General features: G+C 42.3%; 1 long non-coding RNA gene across 1 annotated transcript in view; it reads right to left on the reverse strand.

Moving 5' to 3' along the window:
* The window catches only part of LOC144596005 (uncharacterized), a 56,282-nt gene that overhangs the window by 10,577 nt on the left and 20,405 nt on the right, over positions 1-25,300 (reverse strand). The window contains exon 2 of the long non-coding RNA XR_013547559.1: positions 9,166-9,384. This is a non-coding gene — a long non-coding RNA (uncharacterized LOC144596005). The remainder of the gene's footprint in view (positions 1-9,165; positions 9,385-25,300) is intronic.

A 25,300-nucleotide genomic window follows, 5' to 3' on the forward strand; every position in this document is an offset into this window, starting at 1 on the left:
AAGTTTAAGGTGCGAGGGGCAAGATTTAACCAAAACCCGAGGGGTACCTTATTACACACAGAGGGTGGTTGGGTATATGGAATGAGCTGCCAGAGGAGTCAGTTAAAGCAGGTACTATTGCAGCAGAAATACAAGTGATTGGCAATGCGTTTTAGTGCAATGCAGAAGAATATTGCAGAACAATTCAAGGCCATACTAAGATGGGCTGAAGACCCTTATGAACTAGGTGAAGTAAATCTGATTTGGAAGTACGGAACTGGCATTGTGAAAACATTTCTATCCAAAAGTCCCTGACTTATGAAAACACAAAATTTTAAAAATGCTTCCTACAGTGTCTTTATTCATGTCAGCCAGGGTCATTGGAATAATTGAGTCTTTCTTTGTGGAATGATATTACTGGAGCATATTTTTGGTGCATCTGCCAAAATTGTCATTTTTGGTTTATTGAGTTCTTTAAATACATCTTTTGTTTTCATTTTCCTCCTAAGCTTGCAAGCCCCCCCCCCCACCCCCACCCCCCCTGTAATCCAATCTCACTAATTTTACTATTTTGGATAGCAGAATGTTCCAGTTTTAAAAATATCTTATTTATCGAAACAGAGGCATTAATTCAGACAGTGTAACCACTCAGCATTTATGCAAAGTAGAATCCAGGCAAAATCTTTGCAAGCATATCTGTAAATTCTAGCTGTCCAACTGCATCTGCAAGATTGGTAAATAGGATTTACTTATAGTTAAAAATCTGCTGTCAAATTTGGGGATGTCTGTAAATGTGTGACCTGTATGTCCGATGGATCGGTGCATGCATGGTATTGTTACTAAGCTGAATAAACAAGATGCACAACTTCCAGAAGCTCTCTGTGTCTCTTTGCCATTGGGTCAAACAAAGGATACCATCCCTTTGACCCATTGTGTCTGTGCTTGCCAGCGAGGACCTTGCTGTAATAATCCTGCCCACAGGCTCCTGTGCCACAGCATTTCAAATGCTCATCTGAAATTTAGAATTTTGATTCATATACCTGACAAATCAGTTATGAACATTTAAAGGACTAAGGGCCTGTCCCACTTAGGCAATTTTTTAGGCGACTGTCATAGTCGTAGCAGGTCGCCGAAAAACCAGCGACTGGACCCCCCCACGACAATGTCTACGACCAGCTACAACAACCTACCACCTAGTCGACGTCAAGCTACGGCAAGCTACCGACAACCGGCGACCCAATCGTCGCGAGTAAGACGTCCAGCTGCAACCACTCCTACGACCACACAGGCAGCAACTTACGACAACCGACGTCAACCTACGTCCACCCGCGACAAGCTACAACAAGCTACGACCCTCTCAGTGACAACTGAAGACAATTCACGCCATTTTCACCTCCGGTTTTGACGCTGATACCTGTCACCGTTCGACGTAGGTTGACGTAGGTAGTCGCCAATGGAATTCACTGAAGTCGGCACCGGCGACTACCTACATCACCTGGCGACAACCTACGACAGCACCTATGTCAGGATACGTCGAGCTACGCTCATTGGCGTCAAACCCACTCTCGCCAAAAATGTCTCAACATTCTGAAAATCCAGCAGCGACCAGAAAAATGCTATGACTCTTTGGAGACTACTCACGACCATACAGGCGACACCCTAGTCGCCTGTAGTCGTCTAAAAAATCGCCTACGTGAGACAGGCCCTTAATCCTACCTGAATTGAAAACAAAACTAACTTAATGCTAAGTAAGTAGACTTACTGATGAGCTATTGGCATTGATAACCGCAGTGGCAGCCTGAGGTACCAGCAATGTTGCTAGTCCTGAGTGACATCCACTATACGTGGATCCAGGAGACAACATTTCCCAAACTTTCTGCCTCGGATCAGGGAACAACTCAGCCTGACAGGGTTCCGGACAAGTTCCTCTGGCCACCGAGACAACAAAGGGGGACCCAGCATGAGGGGGGCACCAAGAATATGGCGCCCTTTGCATTAGTGTAGGCAAAACAAAGAATCTCACTGTGATATATCACATGTGATAATAACGTTTCATTCATTCATTCAGTCCGGCAAAACCCTCATGCAGAAGAAAACACTCATCAGAACCAGGGGCCACAGTCTAAGAATAAAGGGGAGGCCATTTAAAACTGAGGTGAGAAGAAACTTTTTCACCCAGAGAGTTGTGAATTTGTGGAATTCTCTGCCACAGAAGGCAGTGCATGCAAATTCACTGGATGAATTTAAAAGAGAGTTAGATAGAGCTCTTGGGGCTAGTGGACTCAAGGGATATGGGGAGAAGGCAGGCACAGGTTACTGATTGTGGATGATCAGCCATGATCACAATGAATGGCAGTGCTGGCACGAAGGGCCAAATGGCCTCCTCCTGCACCTATTTTCTATGTTTCTATGTTAAGAGCAAGAAGATATGATGCCACCAGATTACCAATGGCTTGAGCAATGAGTGAGTTGCAGCAGAAAAGTCAGTGGAGTTACCTATTGAATTGGAGGCTGAGCCCTGTGAAGTAAACAGGCATGGAAAAATGGGAAAACTTCACATCTTCTGGTGTGACTTCAGTTTTGGTGGAAACACCACCGGATGAAAATATGTATATATTTTATTTTTAGAGGCACGTCATTGAAGCAGGCCCTTTGCCCCACTGAGTCCATGCCAACCAGTGATCACCCCGTCCACTGAAACTATCCCACACACTAGGGACAATTTGCAATTTTACGAAGCCAATTAACCTACAAACCTGTATGTCGTTAGAATGTGGGAGGAAACGGGAGCACACAGAGAAAACCCATGCAGTCATAGGGTGAACGTTCAAACTACGTACAGACAGGATCGAACCCGGGTTAATGGCGCTGTTAGGCAGCAACTCTACCACTGTGCCACCCCTGCGGCAATGAACCACTGAGGAGAGGAGTGTTACATGGGTGCTCAGATTTAACAATGAGACATTGATTGGCAAACTATTTGGTTACACGACAGAACAACACCATTTTCCACAACTGTATACTGCTGACTAATGACTCCAAACATCAATGAACTAAGCTCACAAAATCTTCAGAGGTGAGTGAATGGGAAGCAGGTGAGAGAGAACAACAATATGGCTGAAGCTATGAAGAGAAACAATTCAAACATAATTGTTTAACATCATTACGTCTGAAGAAGAGTCCCATCCTGAAATGTCACCCATCCTTTTTCTCCCATGATGCTGCCTGTCCCGTTGAGTTATCCCAGCGTTTTGTGTCTATCTTCAAATATAATTGAGTTTGTGTTTACTTCACTGAACAAACCTGACACTTGGATGTGGGATATTGGACTGGTAGTTGAAGTTTGCAGTACAAATTGATAGCTTGAATAACAGGAGCTAGAATTGGAGGTGTCCATATGAGCTATTTAATTTCTTCAAGAGATGTATCTGAGAGCTGCATGAGGTTGATTCATTGAAAGCTGCAGGAGGAATGACACAACTGGATTATGAAGTGACACCTTTCTTTAAGTCAAAAAGTGATGCCCTGGACACAAGTCTCATGAGGAGAACTCAGAAAATCTGTGAATAGGTTAAACCCTATACCACAAGAAAGCTTAACGATCAAGGTCGTCAGAGATGAAACACAACACACTGCCAGTTGCATACCCTTTAGAGAGGCAGCCAAATACAAAGGGGAACCGGTTTGGGGGGGCCGCTGAGAACTAGAGGGGACCCGGCGTGGGAGGTTTGCCGACAACTAAGAAGGACCCGGCAGGGGAGGAGGGGGTCGGGGTGGTTAGGAACTCTGAGAACAAAGGGAGACCAACATGGCTCTAATGAGGAGATTGAAGAAGGGCCTCGACCCGAAATGTCACCCATTCCTTTATCTCCAGAGATGCTGCCTGACCCGCTGAGTTACTCCAGCATTTTGTGTCATGACTCTAATGAGTACTTTTTGTCATTCTGTCGGCTCCCGAAGTGTGATGACTCTTTTGTGTACTTTGTGCATTGAAAGCAAAAAACAAAGAAGTTCACTGAACTTAGATACATGTGATAGTAAAGTAGCTTTGAATTGAACCTTCTCATCGGTCAACTTGCATGTGAGTCCTCGACGGTTCTCCATGATGTAGCTCTCCATGGTGTCAAGGCTTTGCGAGCAGAACTAATATGATCTGGTGGGGCAAAACTAGTCCCAAGCACAGAAAATGAATGCTCCTCTCCAAAGACTGTCTCCCAATGCCTCTGACATTCATAAACAATTATAAATATCCAAAAACAATTAAAAATCAAATAACTTTGTACCAATTAAAAAAAATCTAAATGTTGAAAAAATCCAGAACGAAACCACTTAAAGCATTTAACATAATTGCTTAAAAAAGTAAGATGCTAAATACATTTTCCATCTGCCTCTTCTCACCAAACATGTGCAGAGATGTTGTGATAGACACAAAATGCTGGAGTAACTCAGCGGGACAGGCAGCATCTCTGGAGAGAAGGAATGGGTGACGTTTCGGGTCGAGACCCTTCTTCAGACTGAAGAGATGCTGTCCCTGCACCTGACGCAAGTGCAGTGGAATTGCTCAGCTTTACACTCTCGTGTTGAAATCAATAAGGACTCCATTGTCAGAGTGAAGATAGGAAATCACAGATGAAGAGTAGCAAGCAATCTCAAAATTTAAGTGATGTTATATTTATGAGAAATCAAAAAATCTGCCAGCACTGATACCTGGATAGAAAGAGTTTAGAGGGATCTGGGTCAAATGCAGGCAAATGGCCCATACCAGAATGCCAATTTATTAGGCATGGACAAGGTGGACCAAAGGGCCTGCTTAAATGAGGAAATGTGAGACCTCGTGCATTATGTGGAAAAAGTTTGATTTTAATTAACAGGGAGAATAGATAAAGTTGCCAGTTTGCCAGTAAATAATGTTGACTACATCCCCTGATAATAAAGGGAACGCAATTTGTTCATGGAACAGGTAATGAAATGTACCAACATCTCAGGAAATATTTTGTATGTTTGCAACTTAATATTGATTATTAGACTTTTTACAGGTGCTTTAACATTTTTGTTTAATCTAATGCAGTTTAAATCTAAAAGCTCTAACTTTTCAAATGCAACAATAATATTTGTTATGCTAAATATTATTGACCTGCTGGTGTGACTTTTTCTGAATACACTGCTCATGGTTCCTGTTCATTAAAATATAAAAATATTTGGCAGATTATGGCATTGGAGCGTGGTGACTCTGCGTGGTCTTCAGAGAGAAGGATCTACTATCATGTGGTATAATCGCACTCTCTTTTAAATCTCTTTCTAACTGTAAATCTATGCATATTATGCACTCGGCATCTTCCCGTTTGCTCTATCTATTGAATTTGAGTTTAACTTGATTGTAGTTTGGTATAGTATTATCTAATTTTATAGGATAGCATGTAAAATAAAGTTTTTCACTGTAACTTGGTACATGTGACAATAATAAACCTAAGCTAACCTTATCACATTACAAAACAGAAACGTTCACGTTTCACATACAGAAACAACCCAATTTTAATTCAAAGCATATATGAAACAAAATTAAAATCGCAATAAATGGCATCCTCTCCTCGGTCATTTTCTCAATTCAACAGAGACTAAGATCAATTGTAGGATACTTATGCAGTAATCTCCGTCATGCTATAAAATTGAAAATTAGTCATCTGTGATTGAGTGTGCTAAGTGACCGTAAATGCAAATACAGTCCCTGGTAGAGCAGAGAAATCTGGTAATGGGGATAATAGGCTGGTCTGTGAAACAGTGCTAATGTTGACAAGTCTCCGAGTGCTTTATCCGCTGCTGCTGCCTCAGCTGAGGTTTGCCCTCTGCACTGTGCAGTGATTGAGAGGGGTGGCGGTGGGGGAGGAGACTTACATCTCCACATCTGTTATGCTTAACCATCCACCAGATAAACTCGCAGTGCAATCATAAAATTCAAATCCTCTGCCCACTGATCACAATGGAGGCCCTGGGTGAGCAACAAAGGGAAAGATATGGGATTACAAAGATGACTGCTTTTATTAACTTTATTGCAGATATGTTTTTGAAATTAAACAACCATCTTAATTATAATGTCTGTGTTGGAAACCATGAAAACGTTAGCCTTTCGCAATAATCTGCAACCTGCATTCTACTTTCCACTTCACCGCACTTTTTTCTACCAAACATATGTCCATTTGCAGCATCTTTTCAGCTGCCTACAGGTATCATTTTTCACAGCAAGGAGAAAGAATAAATCTTTTCTGTTTGTGCAGTAGACCATTTGGTCACATGATATCCATAGGTCATGAACTTTATTGGAGAGCCACACTGAAGTTTTGAATGCTTGCAACAAGGATATGTTCCGTTTGATTACACCTGATTACTACTTCTTAATACATAATCTACACGGATGCACATAGCATTAACAAAGTTCAACATACACAGCAGCTGATTTAAGTTTTGTTTCGGTTGAATTTTTCCTCTTGTTTTCAAAAACTTGCAAAATAGTTTTACAAGCAAATATATTAATATATCGCTTCAAATGACAAAACCTGCAAAGATATTTCATTATCATTCAATAAGAGTGTCGTTCTGGCTAAAATAGAGAAATTATAATTTAAGTATTTTATACTTGTTCCGGTTACTGTACCACCAGTTTATACAGGCAATGTTGTGTCAGTATTTTAAAACTACAGCCAGTTGATTTAATGCAGCTTAGGCTGTTAATCTATACATTAAAGATGCATTGGCTTTGATGCTGATGAATTTTGCACTTGCTATGACAGTTTTAATGACCCTATTCCAGAAAGACATGGAGCTCATATACCTTCTGTAATCCATCTAATCTCTGTTTTCGGTTTCTGAGAAAGATCTGCAGCAGGCAGCGTTACACACAGTTCAGAGATCACTGGGGTTTGGAACAGCTGAGGGGAGTGCAAGTTGTTCTAATGGGTTTTTGTTCCCATCTGTTGTACACAATAGGATCATTCTCATATTTCTGTAAAAAGGTGCACAACCTTCTGTTCCTCAGAGAATGATCCGCTAATTATGCTGAAAAGGATTAACGGACAGTGTGGAGCTCAGCAGTGGAATACTTCACCATGACTACCAACAGGGTGAGACCAGCTAATGTAGAGCAGAAAGACATTACTTGTTGGTTGTACTTGTGCAAGTGGTACTTACTCAGCAGAAGAATGGTTTTGTTAAATTAAAAAGACATTTGTCCAGGTACTTTGATCGGTAATGGTTATGGGCCTAACATGAGCAAATGGAAGCAAATAGAAGTAAAGATGGTCAGCATGGATGAGGTGGGCCTGTTCCTGTCCTTTTATTTTCCCTGATTTTATGATTTTATATCAGCTTCTCAGCAACTGAAGTGAGCTCTTTAGTATCCATCTGCAGGTGTAGCAACCTCTCCGGTTAGTTACTTGCCCGAACAAATGGATCAGTTGTGTTCATAATCGGCCTAAGATGTTTAGTTGATCTATCTGAGTGTTGCATGAATCTTATAAACAGTGGTGACCATCCACAACGCACACCACACTCAACACATCTCAGCAAAAACAAGGGACCTATTCCTTCTCTCCTGAGATGCTGCCTGTCCCGGGTTTGATCCTGACTACGAGTGCTGTCTGTATGGAGTTTGTACGTTCTCCCTGTGACCCCGTGGGTTTTCTCCGGGTGCTCCGATTTCCTCCCACACTCCAAAGACGCACTAGTCTGTGGGTTAATTGGCTTCAGTAAAAATTGTAAATTGTCCCTAGTGCGTAGTGCATGGGGTGATCGCTGGTGGGCATGGAGTCAGTGGGCTGAAGGGCCTGTTTCCGCACTGCATCTCTAAAAGCCTAAAAATATTGTCGATTGTATTTGTTCATTCTGGCATCTAACTTATTTCCATTGTGTGTTTTGCACCAGTACGCTAGGGCTGTTATACCTCCCTTGAATTCCCATTATCTGTGAGTGAGGCAATACATCTATGGCAGATAATAAATGTACAGGTCTACATTCTGGTTTCTGTGAAGACCCACAGAGATACCTGGGGGTCATTAATGATACATTCACCAGAAACGATGCCACAGTGCCTACACTTCAGGTGAAAAAGTGGCATGCAAGCCAATTACAAATAGATCATGTTGATAAATGTCTAAGTACAGAAACAACACAAGAATTAGAAGCAGAAGTAGACCAGCTGACCCGCACACTTGCTCTCCCATTCAGTAAGACCATGGGTGATCTTTTACCTCAGCTGCATTAACAAGGACACTCAAGTTAGACTCCTATTCATAGCTCTGCTCCCAACTGGACATCTCCAGAATTCTGGACCTAAGTATCAGCACCCACTTGTGGCACTGGATCCTTGGCTTCCCGACCCTTAGACCCTCAACCAGTGAGGATTGGTGGCACAAACATCCTCCATGATAATTCTCAACATCAGTGGCCCTCCAGGATTCCCATTCTCAGCTCCTTGTTTTTACCCCATTTGCAAGTTTGCAGAGAACGCCCAGATATCAAACAATGACGAGGCATAGTATGGAATGGGGATAAAAAGCTTAGTAACGCGGTGCCAAGTCAACAACCTCACCCGCAATGTCAGCAAGACAAAGGAGCAAATTCTTGTCTTGCGGAAACGAGGTGGTGTTCACACGCCAGTCAACAACAATGGTGCTGAAATGGAGATGGTCGAGATCTTCGAGCTTAAATATCACGAATAACTTATCCTGGATCAACCACATTGAAACCACAGCCCAGCAAGCACACCAATATCTCTACCTCCTCAGATGATTAAGGAGGTTTGGCATGTATTTAACAACTCTTAACAACCTCTTTAGATGGATGCACTGTAGAAAGCATCCCATCGGGGTGCATCACAGCTTGGCTTTGCAATAGGCTCTGTCCACGAATGGAAGAAATTGCAGAGAATTGTGAATGTAGTTCAGTCCATCACACAGACCAGCCTCCCCACCACCGACTCTACACACACTTCACGATGGCTTGGAAAAGCAGCCAACATAATCAAGGATTATTACACCCTGGTCATTCCCTCTTTTCCCCCCTCCCATGGGGCAGAAAATATAAAACCTTGACAGCACGTTACACCAGATTCAGGAACAGCTTCTTCTCTGCTGTATCATACCATTGAACACTCGTGTCTTAAGCTAACAGTGTAGCTCTGATCTCCCAACCTACCTCACAGTGACCCATGCACATTTTTTCTCCCCAAGATCATCCAACAGTCCATCTGCTTCTTCCACTTTAAGGATTTCCTTTAAACACACCAGCTTGACCAGGCTTTTTCTCATCTCTTCTAATATTTCGTTTGTCGTCTTGGCAGCTCTTGAGTTTAGTCAGTATGATAAGTCCTGAAGAGTAGCACAATAGAATGACAATTTGTAGAATAGTGGAGTCCTGCCAATGAGTAGAAAGAAAATCAATTAAATTGCAAGCATATATTGCAGTTTGATAATCAAAAAATAGCAGAATCTGGATATATAAAATAGAAACAGAAAAATGTTGAAAACACAGATTAATTATTTTTTTATCTTTCCTTGTTCTGACAAAAGGTCATCAATCTGAAACACTACCAGTTTCTCTTTCCACAAATGCTGCCTGACCTGCTGAGTGTTCCTGCATTTTCTGTTTTTATTTTAAACCCCTCCTGATTTATGTTTCTGCTGTTACATTAGAATTAAAATTTGGAAACATCAAAGAACCTAACAAAATATTATTCCTCCTTTTGACTGTTGCACAAAGTGCAGATTGCCTCCAGGAGATTTTAATACGATCTATTTTCGGCAAATCATCAGAACAGGAGCTTTGAGCTTGCTGATATATTTTTTAAATATTCTTTTGTTTTTTGCTGTTAAAATGTGTTGAAGGAGTCAGTGAAATGCATTTCATCTCTATCTCTAAGAATCTTCCAATGTTCACAAAAATCATAGTACAACCAATTCCTAAAATTGTTGCAGTCAAATCTTGCATATATGTAAGAAACCCAGATGGATCAAGAAATGAAGCATGTCTTAACTTAAACTGTATCAGCTCCAGTGCATTGACACATAAAATAGCTGTATATGTAATTTATTTTATTGCATCAAAAACAGAAATCTAATTGCATTTTTGCTCACAAACACATGATCGCTTCATTTTTCGTATAAAAATGAACAAAATAAATCTTATGTAATAACCCGAGAATGATTATTTCTATAGTGATTTTATTTGTCATACATTTGGCTTGGCTTCTCTTTTTAAAATATATTCCAGTGATTATAGAAACATAGAAATGTAGGTGCAGGAGTAGGCCATTTGGTCCTTTGAGCCAGCACTGCCATTCAATATAATCATGGCTGATCATCTAAAATCATTACCCCGTTCCTGCTTTTTCCCTATATCCTTTGATTCCTTTGGGCCTTAAGAGCTAAATCTAACTCTTTCTTGAAAATTGTCTTTCCTATTTAACTGGTTACAGTCCCAATTCATTAAAAAACAATGTCAACATTAAACCATCGGCACAGGTTTTTATAGGTGGCTGCATCTTTGCTCTCACTACAGGTGTCAAGTTTCAGCCTGGAAGCAGATTATCACTACGATTGCAACAAATCAAACAATAATAATGTTACCCTAACCTTGGAGTGATTAAGTGAACGTAGCCTGATTTGCTTGTACGGCTGTGCTGACCTTATGTTTTTCTCCACTTCTGATAAGTGACTTGAACTGATCCCATGGATAACTTCTAAGAAGGGATTGCAAGCTGCATCCCTACGGTCAGATCATAGAGTCAGAATTATGCAGCACAGAAACAGACTCTTTGGCCCAAGTCATTCGTACTGACCAAGATGTCCCAACTTAGCTAGTCCCATTTTCCCGCTTTTTAAATGTAGAAACAAAGAATTTCAGATGTTGGTTGATACAAAAGGATGCAAAGTGCTGGAGTAACTCAACAGGTTAGGCGGCATCTCTGGAGAACATGGCTAGGTTAGGTTTTGGGTCAGGACCCTTCTTCAGACTGATTGTTGATGGGGGGGGAGGGAGAAAGCTGGGAGAGAGGAGAGGCAGGACAAAGCATTGCAGGTAATAGGTGAGCACAGGTGAGGGAGGTTTTGATCAGCAGATGCTTGTAACAAAGGCCTGAGATTAAAGCAGAAGGCGTGAGACAAAAGGATTGAAGAGTTGCTAATTGTGAAGCCAGAGGAAGGAATGAAGGGGGTGGGGAGAAATAGGTTCAAATCCAACTGCGCCACAGGAGAAGAGGGGGAGGGGGAGGGGGAAGAAAGGGGAAGTATTGTGTATATGTATACAAATAAATATAGTTATTGCACCTGCTTAACTTACTTCCCCTGGCAACTTGCTCCATAGACTGTGTGGAAAAAGTTGGCCCTCAGGTTTCTGTTAAGTCTTTCTGCTCTCACCTTAAACCCATGCCCACTATTTCTTGATGCCCCTATCTTACGATCTTAGGAAAAAGACTGTGCATTCACCCTATGTATGCCCTTCGAGATTTTATATACCTCTACACAATTACCCCTCTGTCTCTGCATTCCCAGGAATAAAGCTCTAGCCTGTCCAACTTCTCTCTGAAGCTCAGGCCCTTTGGTGACCAAAACTGGACACAATGTGTCCTTGTCAACATCTTGTACAACTGTAACATAACCTTTAACTTTTATACTCAATGCCAAAAGCTTACTTTACCCCCCCCCCCACCTCTCCCCCCCCCCCACCTCTCCCCCCCCCCTCCCACTATCCACACATGACACCACTATCAAGGAACTTTATGCTTGTACTCCTATATCTTACACTAACCCATGAATCTGTTCTCCACATTTTCAGCTTTGTCACAATCTCAAGATCGGAATGCTGAGGCAAAATACAGATTTTAAAGCAGTGCAAATCTTACTTTTAATTTCCCGTTCGAGAGCTTGTTTAATACATCTGGCATGAAGGAACAGACAGCAGTCTGCATGTTCTGGATTGCTTTCTGTTAGCACGATTCCAAGATGAATAAATAAAACGGTATTTCAAGACTTCCATTCCAGAAATTGTAAACATTTTCCTCAAGATCATACAACGTTAAACATTTCCAGCAGAAGAATAAAACTCCTGTCAATGTTGAGATTTTCAGGATCTGTTTTTGACTCCAGTCTCTTACCTGTTTTATATCCAAACTTTCTGAAAACATTGTCGGCTATGTAAATGAAAAATAATAAATTGAGTGCGTGTGTTTTAGATGTGCAGCATGAGACACATTCTAGCGTATGGACGGAGCAAAGTAAGATTAGAGTTCAGAATTCAGCTGTGAGAACCATCATTTCATTACATTAGGAACATTAATCAATTATATTATGGTCTCAATGAATCAGGACGCTGATTCCCTCTTGGGTAGCAGAGCTAACTTCACAATAGAGACCATGGGTTAATCATCTATTTTACATTTGTTTCTCAAGTGAAGGCTAGGTGGTGTTAAGACCACTGGAGTGATGTGAATTATCCCTTATATGGGGAGGTTCACGCACATCCTCTAGCCAAGGCATCCTGTTGGTGGGAAAGGATGAGGTGGAGAGGGTGGCAAGAAGGGGTTGGGAGAGGATAGGGGAAATGGGTTGGGGAGGGTAGGGGAAGAGGGATTGGGGAGGGTAGAGGAAGAGGGATTGGGGAGGGTGGGGGGGAGGGCCTGGGGATGGTGGTGGAAGAGGGGTTGGGGGAGGGTGGGAGAGGAGTGGGGTTGGGGGAGGGTGGGAAGCGGACTGTTTGGTGGAAGATTGGACGCCTTAATTATGCAGCCCGAACTGAAAAGTCTGATTCACAACACTTGAATAATAAAAGTAACTCTTTTAAGATGACTCAATTTTCCAAAGTGGATAAGAGGTAGGGGACCTTAAATTCTGTTGTTTGGAATTCAGAAATTCTCTTTGCACCAATCATAATGTGACTCTTGGAATGAAAACATCAAATATGATGAATTAACCTAATTCCAAATCATAGGAAAACAAGTTCTGTAGCCCACCATGTTCATGATGACCATCTACAGTAATCCCATTTACCAGCACTTGGTCTGTAACCTTCTATATCTTGGAAGCATAAAGACATTGATAGAGATTATGTCCATTATCCTGTATAAAATATTAAACTATGATTGATTCTGCTTCCTCAGGTAGATGTAAAAGATACATTTCCAAGAGTTGGTTATCCCCAAATGCTTTGTCTGGCATCTTTATCTCTTCCAGTGTTAGTCCTAAATTATTGCATCTGGGCAAACTAGTAAAAAAAAAATACTTTCATGTTTTCACTGAAAACATCATAATCTTGAAAATCTCCGATAGATGCATCTTAACCATCCCGTTCTTTGCTGGAAAAGTTTCAGTTTTTCAAGGTCTTGATTAATATATAATTTATTCTCAGTATTTATGTGGTGATATTTCCAAGGTTTGAAATGTGGTGTCCAAAACTATGTCATGCACCCACCAATGCCTCATATGAATTCAATGTCATAGAGTCACACAGCTTGGAAACAGGTCCTTCGGCCCAACACCCACACCAACCAAGACGACAGATCTATACTAGTCCTACCTACCTGTGTTTGGCCCATATCCTTCTAAAACGTTCCTATCCATATCGTGTTTCTGTTTTATAGTGCAGGTAGAGAGACATCTGTGGTCTTTTATTAAGGCGTTTTAAAATAAACTCCATCCATTTTTTTAAAAAAGTGTCAAGGGCTTTGATTTTCCTGTGTGTGTGACCTGCAGCTTACCCTTGCAGCCATATTTCTCTGATTGTCACTGGACCAGAGGGTCCAGGAATTAAGTACCTAGACTCTGGACAGCAGCAGGGTCCTGAAAGATGTAATTGGAGTGAAGTTAATTGGCTTGGTATAAATGTAAATTGTCCATTGTGAGTGTAGGATAGTGTTAATGTGAGGTGATCAGTGGTCAGCGCATACTCGGTGGGCCAAAGGGCCTATTTCTACGCTGTATCTCTAAAATATTGGCTATATGCAGGTTCACATGCACAGCTTACACCTTAGTTTTAGTCTAGTTTAGTTTATTATTTTCATGTTTACCAAGGTACTGGGGAAAGGTGTTTTGCTGCATCCTATCCAGTCAAAGAAATGACAATACATGCCTGAAATCAAGCTATTCACAGTGTACATTTAAAGGATAAGCAGTAACACATTTAGTGCAAGATAAAGTCTGATAAAGTCCAATTAAATATAGTTCAATGTCTCCAATGAGGTAGATGGGAGGTCAGGACCTCACTCTAGCTGATTAGAGGACGGTTCAATTGCCTGATAACAGCTGGGAAGAAACTGTCCCTGAATCTAGAGGTATGTGTTTTCACACTTCTGTACCTCTTGCCTGGTGGAAAAGGGGAGAAGAGGGAATGAAGGTGTGACTCTGGTCCTTGATTATGCTGGCGCCCTTGCCAAGGCACCATGGTGCAGATGGAGTCAATGGAAGGTGGGTTGGACCTTCAAATGGACATCAAGTCTAAAAGATGGTACAGAGAGGGTGTATGGGAATGGTTCCAGCAGTGAAGGATTTCAGTGGTAAGATCACAGTGGAGAAGAGGGGGTTACTCTCTTTGGAGCACCAAAGGTTCAGAGGAGATTTTGATGGAAACATACAAGATCATGACTGAATTAGGTGGAGTAGTCCTCAATTGGTGCTTGTTCAAATAATTGGGCACAGATTTATAATAAACATAGAAACATAGAAAATAGGTGCAGGAGGAGGCCATTCTGCCCTTCAAGCCAGCACCGCCATTCATTGTGATCATGGCTGATCGTCCCCAATCAATACCCCGTGCCTGTCTTCTCCCCATATCATATCATATCATCATATCATATATATACAGCCGGAAACAGGCCTTTTCGGCCCTCCAAGTCCGTGCCGCCCAGCGATCCCCGTACATTCCCTTGATTCCACTAGCCCCAAGAGCTCTATCTAACTCTCTCTTAAATCCATCCAGTGATTTGGCTTCCACTGCCCTCTGTGGTAGAGAATTCCACAAATTCACAACTCTCTGGATGAAAAAGTTTTTTCTCACCTCAGTTTTAAATGGCCTCCCCTTTATCTGGACTCGCCCAACATTGGGAACATTTCTAAAACTGTGGCCCCTGGTTCTGGACTCGCCCAACATTGTATAAGTAAGTATAAAGGGAATGAAGAAATAGTTTGTGTGCATAAAAAATACTTAGAAATTGAATTCACTATCTGTAATGGTTGTGGAATGTGTCATTGAGTGCCTTCAGTAGCAACTTGGATAGTCATGAAGGAGAAAATAATGTGTAGAGCAATGGGGAAAGGGTCTCCCCTTGAAGTGATTGCTTTATGAGGACCTGACATAGAATTGATAGACTAATGACTTACTTTTTTGATGTAATAATGCGGTAATTCTAAGAAATGAAGTATGTTCTCCCGCAAGGAATAAAATGTATTGAAAGGTAAAGTTGCTGAGTAAACTTCAGATAGTTCCACTCTCTCTCTCTCTTTCCCTTCTCCCTTCCCAGTTCTCAAACTGTCTTCCTGTCTCCTACTTCATCATTTCTTTGTCCCGCCCCCTCCCCTGACATCAGTCTGAAGAAGGGTCTCGACCCGAAACGTCACCCATTCCATCTCTCCTGAGATGCTGCCTGACCCGTTGAGTTACTCCAGCATTTTGTGTCTACCTTCAAAAGGTAAAGTTGAGTGATTAACCAACAAAATTAACATGTATAATTGCAAAATCATTTTGTGGTGCATGTTGAATGTGTGAACTTCCGGGAGGTATCTAACAAATAACCATTCAGGAAGGTTTTAAAAAGATGAAATTCCGTAGAATGATAGGAATATTCTGATTTGGATGCAGAAGTGGCACCCAGTAAAAGCAGAGAGTTGTGATGGATTCATTTTTAGGATGAGTGGCAATTTGCAGTGATGATCCCCAAGAACTAATTTTGTATTCATTCTTCCTTTCATTTTTTGATAAACAGCCTAGATGTGAGCTGAAGGAATAATTCTATGGAATTTGCACATGGTAGAATTGGGCACCATGTTAGTAGTGAGTAAAGTTGTAGACCTTTAAGATCATGGAAAGAAGTATGGAAAAAGTATCCATTGTGGAATAATGTGCAACAATGCTCTTTGGAAGGACCGAGAGAAAGAGACTACATTGCCATCAGCCCAATGTTAGAAAATGCACATTTTGTCCAGAAATCTACACTCCAAATTGATTAAAAAGTGATATGGACAAATTGATTAAAAAGACAAATTGGCTATTAGTTTCATAGCTAGAATAATCACTATATTTATAATGAAGAGATTTGTAATAAATAAATCACGGGATAAATTTTGACTAAAACATTGGCAACAATTTCTGGCAACAAACTTTGATCAAGTTAAGGAACGACAAATACCAACAGTATTATTTTGGAGCTAGGAAGAGTAAATTGGAGGTAACTGTTATTGGGTCGGACTGCATTCAACATTGCTTTAGGATCAACTGCTCATAGTTCAGGACTGGCATGTTCCAGCAAGGAAGAGGGACAAGGGTGGCAAGGCCAGGGAACCTTGGAAGGCGAGAGAGGTTGTAAATTTGGTCAAAAAGAATAAGAAAGCAAATGTAAGGTGTTGGAAGATTAAATCAGGCAGAGATTTTGAGGAATATAAAGAACGTCGGACAAAGCTCAAGCAAGGAATTAGGAGGGCCAAAGGAGGCCATGAGATGTCATTGGCAGGTTGGATTAAAGAGAATTCCATGGCGTTTTATATACGTTAAAAACAAAGGTAACTAGGGAGAAGTAGGACCATGGAAAGATAAAGGAGGTAATTTATGCTTGGAGGGAATTTATGCTTGGAGGATATAGGTGAGTACTAAACAGGTATTCATCAAATAGCAGGACACGGAGGATAGAAAGATCAATGTGGGATGTGCAAAAATGCTAGGGAAATTTGAGATCACGAAGGAGGTAGTGCTAAGTGTCTTGAAGACCATTAAGGTGTATCTGTCCCCAGGGTCTGATGAGATAAGTCCCAGGTTAATGAGATAGGCAACAGATCATAGTTCGGAGGCCTTGATGAAAGTCTGTGCATCCTCTCTAACTCCAGATGAGACCCTGGAATACTGAAGAGTCGCCAATATTGTTCCTTTGTTTAAGAAGAGGTGTAAAGGTAATACAGGAACCTTTAGACAGGTGAGGCTCAGATCAGTGGTAGGGAAGCTATTGAAGAGAATTCTTTGGACTGGGATTTACTCGCAATTGAAAGAGAATGAGGGGCAGTCAACGTGGCTTTGTGTGGGGCAGGTCGTCTTACTAACTTGATTGAGTATTTTTAGGAGATTTAAAAGGTGATTGATAAGGATACGGCAGCGGAAAGCAGAGGGTAATGGTGGTACAATGTCGATCTGTTGGGATTATGGACAGTGTAGAAACCGAATGTAGATGAGTTACAGAGATAGGCAGAGAAATGGCAGATGGAGTTTACATAGAACATAGACCAGTACGGCATAGAAACGGGCCCATCAGCTGCAATGTATGTGCTGAACATGATGCCATGTTCAACTGATTTCATCTGCCTGTACAGGATCCATTGCCCTCTATTCCCAGCAATTCCATGTGCCTATCTAAAAGCTTCTTAAACACCACTATCCCATCTGCCTCCACCACCATTCCAGGCAATGTGTTCCAGGCCCCCACTACTCTCTGTGTAAAAAACTTGCCCGAACATCTACATTAAACTTTCCCCCTCTCACCTTATAGCTATGCTCTCTAGTGTTAGCCATTTCCACCCTTGAAAAAAGGTTCTGTCTACCTACCCTATCTCTGCCTCTCATAATGTGATATACTTCTACCAAGTCTCCCCTCAACCTCTGACATTCCAGAGAAAATAATTCCAGTTTATCCAACTTTTTCCTGTAGCTGAAACCCTCTAATCCAGGGAGCGTTCTGGTAAACCTCCTCTGCACCCTCCCCAAAGCCTCCACATCTTTCCTGAAATTGGGCAACCTGAACTGCACACAATACTCCAAACAAACACCATTACGGTAGATCAGCAGCCAGCACCTGATGGAATCAGTGCCAGGCTATTGAGATAGGCAACAGATCAGAGGGTTTGAAGATCTGTGTATCCTCTCTAGCCCCAGGCGAGACCTTAGAGGACTGGAAAGTAGCCTTATTTCGAGCAAGTGTGAGGTTTTGTTTAGTTTAGTTTAGTTTAGAGATACAGCGCGGAAACAGGCCCTTCGGCCCACCGTCCATTCTGACCAGCAATCCCGGCACACTAACGCTACACACATTAGGGACAACTTACATTTATACCGAGCCAATTAACCAACAAACCTGTACGTCTTTGGAGTGTGGGAGGAAACCGAGATCTCAGAGAAAACCCATGTAGGTCACAGGGAGAACGTACAAACTCTGTACAGACAACACCCATTGTCAGGATCGAATCCGGGTCTCCGGAGCTGCAAGCAGAAACTCTACCGCTGCGCGACCGTGCTGCCCGAAACGCCCAAGATGTTGCACCTTATGCACTTTAGGAGGTGTGGAATGGGAAAGTATACAGTTAATGGCAGGGTTTATAAAAGCACTGATGCACAGAGAGATCTTGGTATTGAAGTTCATTGCTCCCTGAAAGTAGTAGATAGAATGGTGAAGACGACGTATGGTATGCTTGCCTTCATCAGTCGAGGCATTGTGTATAAGAGTCAGGAAGTCATCTTACAGTCAAATAGAACTTTGGTTGGACTGCATTTGCAGTATTGCGTGCAGTTCTGGTCTCCCCAATTACAGGAAGGACATGGCTTGAGTGTGGGTACGGAAGAGGTTTACCAAAATGCTGCCTGGATTAGAGGGTATTAAAAGTAAGGAGAGGTTGAACAAGGTTGGATTGTTTTCTCTAGAGCATTGAAGGCTGAGGGGAGTCCTGATAGATGTTCATAAGATTATAAGAGGCATTTGTGTGGTAGACTGTCAGAATCATAGATGAGATAGACAGCCAGAATCATTTTTTCCAGGATGAAAATGTCAAAAGACCAGAAGATGTAGTTTTAAGGTCAGAAGGGGAAAGTTGAAAAGGAGATGTGTGGGGCAAGATTTTGTACACAGAGAGTGGTAAATGCCTGGAATTCTTTGCCAGGGACGGTGGTTGAAGCAAATATGATGGTGGTGTTTAAGATTCTTTCAGATATGCGCATGAATATGCAAGGAATGGAGAGATATGATTCATATGCTGGCAGCAGAGATTAGTTTAATTTGGCACCAGGTTTGGCCCAGACATGTGGAAGGGCCTGTTCTTGCGCTGTACTCTTCCGTGTTCTATGAAGGAAGTAAACATCTTAGAGAACAGAAGGCTTTTGACGAGATGTTGTCAGGGAAGAGGAACTTCAGTTATGAGGAAGTTTGATTAGCCTCCCTCGTGAATTTCCATGGTGCTCTTTAGAGCTTTCCTTCCATTGTCAGCCTTGTACCATTTCAGCCAAATAAGCGTGTTTGATGCAATCAACCGTATGTTAGCCGCTGTATTTTGCTTTCCCAAATCCTACTTTGAATTGTTTTGTTTTAAGTAACTATATTCAAAGATCTCTCCAAAGTACGTTATCACACATTTTTAAAAATCCATGAAAATTGATGCGCTAAATGGAGATTGCGAAGGTTTTAATTTAATTAAATGATCAAGTTTCAGTTTTGTTTTTCTTTCTGTTTTTACTGTAATGGTTTCTTGGAAGTTGAGTCATGCATGAAATCTGACATTGATCAACAGGATTCTCTAGATATATGACCCTGGATAACAATCCATTATTGCACTGTATATGTAACATAGTGGCTTGTTAGTAGATTTATAATCCCGAGATTTTTGATCCGGGATATTTGAGATCCAATCCATCATTGCTGTATTCTAAATTCAGCGTTTGAAATAACCTGAAAAGCATTAAGATTCCGCACAATATAGATGGGCTACAAGATAGGAAGAGAAAAGGCAGATGGAGTTTAATCCAAGCAAGTATGAGGTGCTACACCTGGTGGACTTTGGGAGTTTCGTGTCTTTTGAAAACTTGTAGTTTAGTTTAGTTTATTGTCACGTGTACCGAGGTAGAGTGAAAAACTTTCGTTGCGTGCTAGCCAGCCAGTGGAAAGACAATACACGATTACAATCGAGCCACAGGTATGTAGGTTAATTGACTGGGTAAATGTAAAAATTGTCCCTAGTGTGTGTAGGATGGTGTTAATAGTGTTAGTGTGCGGGGATCGCTGGGCGGCGCGGACTTGGTGGGCCGGAAAGGCCTGTTTCCGCGCTGTATCTGAAATATGAAAAAAAAGAAGAAAAAAATGAAAATAAATATATTGGCCATGTAATATTGAATCTATACAGGGGAAATCAGTATAACTTGAACATCAACATCAACCTGGAAATGTTAAATTCAATCTGGTTCAGTAAAGCACCTTAAGAAAATATACTAGCCTTGCCCTGCCTGAGTTATGTGTGACTCCTGACATATAGACATGTTATTTTTAAATGTCTCTTAGATGTCCCAATTCAGATTGATTAGTAGGACTGGGTGTTACAATCCCTGAAGTTTTGCACTACAATTGCCTTGCATGGTGTTGTTCTTGGGGGTGACCACTAGGTGATGTTGCCACCATTCAGACACATCTTCAGTTGTGTACCTCAACGTCACTGGGTGTTTCGGCCTTTTATCACAAGACACCCTCAGTCGAGGCAGGCCCACCGCAGGGTGATCAGACCTGGGTGTGTGTCTTATGGTTAGCCTTTAGATAGTCACGTGGCAGCCCAAGTTCTTTGGTTGCTTTTCTTTGGGCCTGCGCTCTGCCTCCTACTTCCCTCAGGAGCCTTGCAGTGGAACTGGCTACAAAGCCCCTGCACCCCACCTCCACTGGACGCACCCTTACACTCCAACCTTGCTCCTCTGCCTCTACTGCAAGGTTGGAATATCTCAGCCTTTTCCTTTCATATGCCTCGTCCACAGCCTCCTCCCAGGGCACCGTCAGCTCAACGATGAAAACACGCCGACTGTAGTTGGACCAGAGGACGAGGTCTGGTCGCAGGTTGGTAGCTGCGATTTCAACTGGGAAAGAAAGTCTCTGGCCTAGGTAAACATGCATCTCCCAGTCCCTGGCTGCGTTCAGTGGGCATGTGTTGAGAGGCGAGGGGTTAGTCCTCCGTTTCTAATAGGGATGGGGTATAAAAGGCTTGTGTTAGCAACACCCTTATCCTTTGCATGAATAACCTTTTTTTAAAGTAATTTTCTGTTTTTATGAACAGATACTAAGCCAACTTTTCTATTGTTCCAAATCAGTATACCTTGAGCATCAACATGTGTATTCATTGTTTTGCTTAAAAATATATTTGTACCAGAGTTCTTTTTTCAAAATATTTTTACCCTAAAAATATCCTGAGCCCAATGCTTGCCATGAGGAATCTATTAACTGGTCATAGTCATAGAGTCATAGAGTTATATAGAATGGAAACAGGCCCTTCGGCCCAACCTGCCCATGCGGACCAACATGCCGCATCTACACTAGTCCCACCTGCCTGCATTTGACCCATTTCCCTCCAAACTGTCCAATCCAGTAACTGCACTAATATTTCAAACATTGTGATAGCACCAGCCTCAACAACCTCCTCTGGCAGCTTGTTCCATACACCCACCACCCTTTGTGTGTAAAAGAGCAGAAAGGTTCAGTCTGAAGTTTACGAATACAAATTGTCTTTCTTTATGTCGATGAAATAAGAAGAATTGCCCTTTAAGTTTTCTTGCTCTCAGAATTATGGAGTAGAATTCAAGTCAAGTTTATTGTCATACTTGCAAGAATGGAAAGGTACAGGTACAATGAAAATCTTGCTTGCAGCGGCATCACAGGCACATTCAATTGAAGAAGATAGCCGAGGTTATCAACAGAGTTTTATTCGATTCCTACTGTGTGAACACTGTCCTCAGTGGCATGAAGAGTGAATCGTGAGGGCTGAGCTGCTAGGCAGGTGAATATTTGGAACATACTGCCATCTGCTGCAAACTGCTATTCTAGGTTCCAAAGCTTCACAGGGGGATGTGTTCCGAAAGTATATTTTCAATCACGTGTAACAGTGTGCATTGTTCACAGCGTAAGTTTTCAATCAATGAAAATATGAATGATATTGCACGCACATTATAACAGTCACCTCAAGGCTAATTTACAAAACAATAGCGCTAAATACTGGAATTCATATGCATGGAGATGGAGGATATCTGTAGTGGGAGCCTGGGGTGAAACTAGCCAGGCACCAGAGGGGGAGCTGTTGAGTCAAACAATTTATATCCAGCAATATTTAAGGAAGAAATAATAGTATTTAGAAAAATTATCCCACAATATTTGAATTGAATGTGATTCTGAAATATTAAATAGATACTTCATTTTATTCAGACAAGTTAAAAGTCTGAGTTCATCAGGCATGAATTAGATTCTTCTCACTATGTCCATATTTAATATGGAATCAGCTATTAACAATATATCCAGTGCATCACTAGTTTCTGGACATGATGCTATAGTTTTACATGTAATATGGCCTGTGGCTTTCTTCTTATCTCCTCAAGATCATGGAAACGTGTTAACCATTCAGTGTTGTGTGACGGACTTTGATAACATTGCCAGTGTAAAAAAGAAAGGCTGAGAACATTGGCATGGCGCATTTTGTCCTTCTTAAATTTAGCAAACGTATTCAGCACAAATAAAGGAAAACATGTTGCTCAATGTTGTTCACATGTTCAGAAAAAATGTTCTCAGTATGAACAAGCAGCTGGGATCAAGTGTATTGCTGGAGGAGTTCAGGGTACTGAGCAGCGTACTTAAGAAGGAAGTCAGGTGGGCAAAAAGGGGACAGGCGATAGATCTGGCTGATAATCGCAATGGAAAACCAAAGAGATTTTAAAAGTACATTAAGGGAAAGAAGATGACTAGAGAGGGAATAGAGCCTCTCAGAAACCATGGATGTCATCTCTGCGGAGCAGCAGGGGATGGACAAAGTCCTCAATGAGTATTTCTCCTCTGTTTTACCTGTGGTTCCAAGGAGAAGAGCTTTGAAACCTCATTGTACACATCAGCATTTTCTGACCCCCTGACATCAGTCTGAAGAAAGGTTTCGATTCCCGCCCCCCTGACATCAGTCTGAAGAAGGGTCTCGACCCGAAAAGTCACCCATTCCCTCTCTCCTAGATGCTGCCTGACCTGCTGAGTTACTCCAGCATTTTGTGATACCTTCAGCATTTCCTGATATCTGCACCTATGCATTCTATGCTCAAAGCATTGAAGGTCAAATGGAAACACCACAAACTTCCCAGCGATTTCTAACACACTGAACTGAGGAACAGGATACAGTTTGCATCTGGCTCCTCAGCTTTTCATCCATCATAATGGTTGCTTCCAGCATAGTGCCCTTCATTTGCTTAGTGCTACCAAATTTTATTTTGTTATCTTAACTTAATTTAAACATTACTGTTAATTAAAATAGCATTGAATGCAGTATTACCTTTAATTTTTTGAAAATTAATCTATGTATTTTCAGCTATTTCTTATTGATTTTAATCTTAGAAAATTGTGTGTTTTTTCGCACAAAGGGTGGTGGGTGTATGGAGCGAGCTGCCAGAGGAGGTAGTTGAGGCAGGGACTATTGAAATGTTTGACAAACATCTAGACAAGTACATGGGTAGGACAGGTTTAGAGGGATATGGGCCAAACACTGGCAGGTGAGACTAGTTTAGATGGGCCATGTTGGTCGGTGTGGGCAAGTTGGCCTGAAGGGCCTGTTTCCACGCTGTATCACTTTATGACTGTATAACTGGTCATGGTCCAGTTTCCACTGCTTGCTGCCTGGGAAGCCTTGTGGATCGCTATTCCTCAGAACAGAAGAAGGGCCAGCTGTACATAGGGTAACATAGCTCACACAAGGCAAGTACAACCGTGGGCATCAGATGAAAGGTCAGCGCAAGGTGCGGACTAGGCCTAACAAGATTTGGTCCATTGCTTTTCAATCTGGGCGCTGCTTATAACAGGTTACCTTTGATCTGCCTTTGAATGTGTTATTGCAATCCAGATTTTTTTTTAAATGTCTTCATTCATGAGATGAAGGTATTGTAAGCAAATTGAACAGTTATTGCCAATTCCTATTGAACTTGAGAAAATAAGGGGTGTGGATAGAGGGAGGCTGTTCCCATTAGTGGAGCGATTGAGGACTCAAGGTTAGAGTCTTAGAGTCATAGAGCATGGAGAGATCACAAAATGCTGGAGTACCTCAACAGGTCAGGCAGCACCTCAGGAGAGAAGGAATGGGTGACGTTTCGGGTTGAGACCCTTCTTCAGACTGATGTCAGGAGGGTGGGACAAAGGAAGAATATAGGTGGAGACAGGAAGATAGAGGGAGAACTGGGAAGGGGGAAGGGAAGAGAGGGACAGAGGAACTATCTAAAGTTGGAGAAGTCAATGTTCATACTGTGGCGCGTCGGAAGAGGCCCGAAATAAAGGCGAGAAGCCGGGTATTTCGGGACGTTCTGTTTTATTATTCCTCGGTTATCAGACGGGTCGAGTCTGCCGGAATGGCTTCGCGCCCAAAGGTTGCAAGCTGCCCAAGCGAAATATGAGGTGCTGTTCCTCCAATTTCCGGTGGGCCTCATTATGGCACTGGAGGAGGCCCATGACAGAAAGGTCAGACTGGGAGTGGGAGTGGGAGGGGGAGTTGAAGTGCTCAGCCACCGGGAGATCAGGTAGGTTAAGGCGGACTGAGCGAAGGTGTTGAGCGAAACGATCGCCGAGCCTGCGTTTGGTTTCGCTGATGTAAAGAAGTTGACATCTAGAGCAGCAGATACAATTGATGAGGTTGGAAGAGGTGCAGGTGAACTTCTGTCTCACCTGGAAAGACTGTTTGGGACCTTGGATGGAGTTGAGGGGGGAGGTAAAGGGACAGGTGTTGCATCTCCTGCGGTTGCAGGGGAAAGTGCTTGGGGAGGGGGTGGTTTGGGTAGGAAGGGACGAGTGGACCAGGGAGTTACGGAGGGAGAGGTCTCTGCGGAACACAGAAAGGGGAGGAGATGAGAAGATGTGGCCAGTAGTGGGGTCCTGTTGGAGGTGACGGAAATGTTGGAGGATGATTTGTTGGATACGCTGACTGATGGGGTGGAAGGTGAGGACGAGGGGGATTCTGTTCTTGTTACGAATGGGGGGAGAGGGAGCAAGAGCGGAGCTGCGGGATATAAAGGAGGCCCTAGTGAGAGCCTCATCTATAATGGAAGAGGGGAAGCCCCGTTTCCTGAAGAATGAGGACATCTCTGATGCCCTAGTGTGAAACACCTCATCTCGAGCGCA

Source organism: Rhinoraja longicauda, chromosome 8, assembly GCF_053455715.1.
Source record: "Rhinoraja longicauda isolate Sanriku21f chromosome 8, sRhiLon1.1, whole genome shotgun sequence".
Classification (NCBI taxonomy): domain Eukaryota; kingdom Metazoa; phylum Chordata; class Chondrichthyes; order Rajiformes; family Arhynchobatidae; genus Rhinoraja; species Rhinoraja longicauda.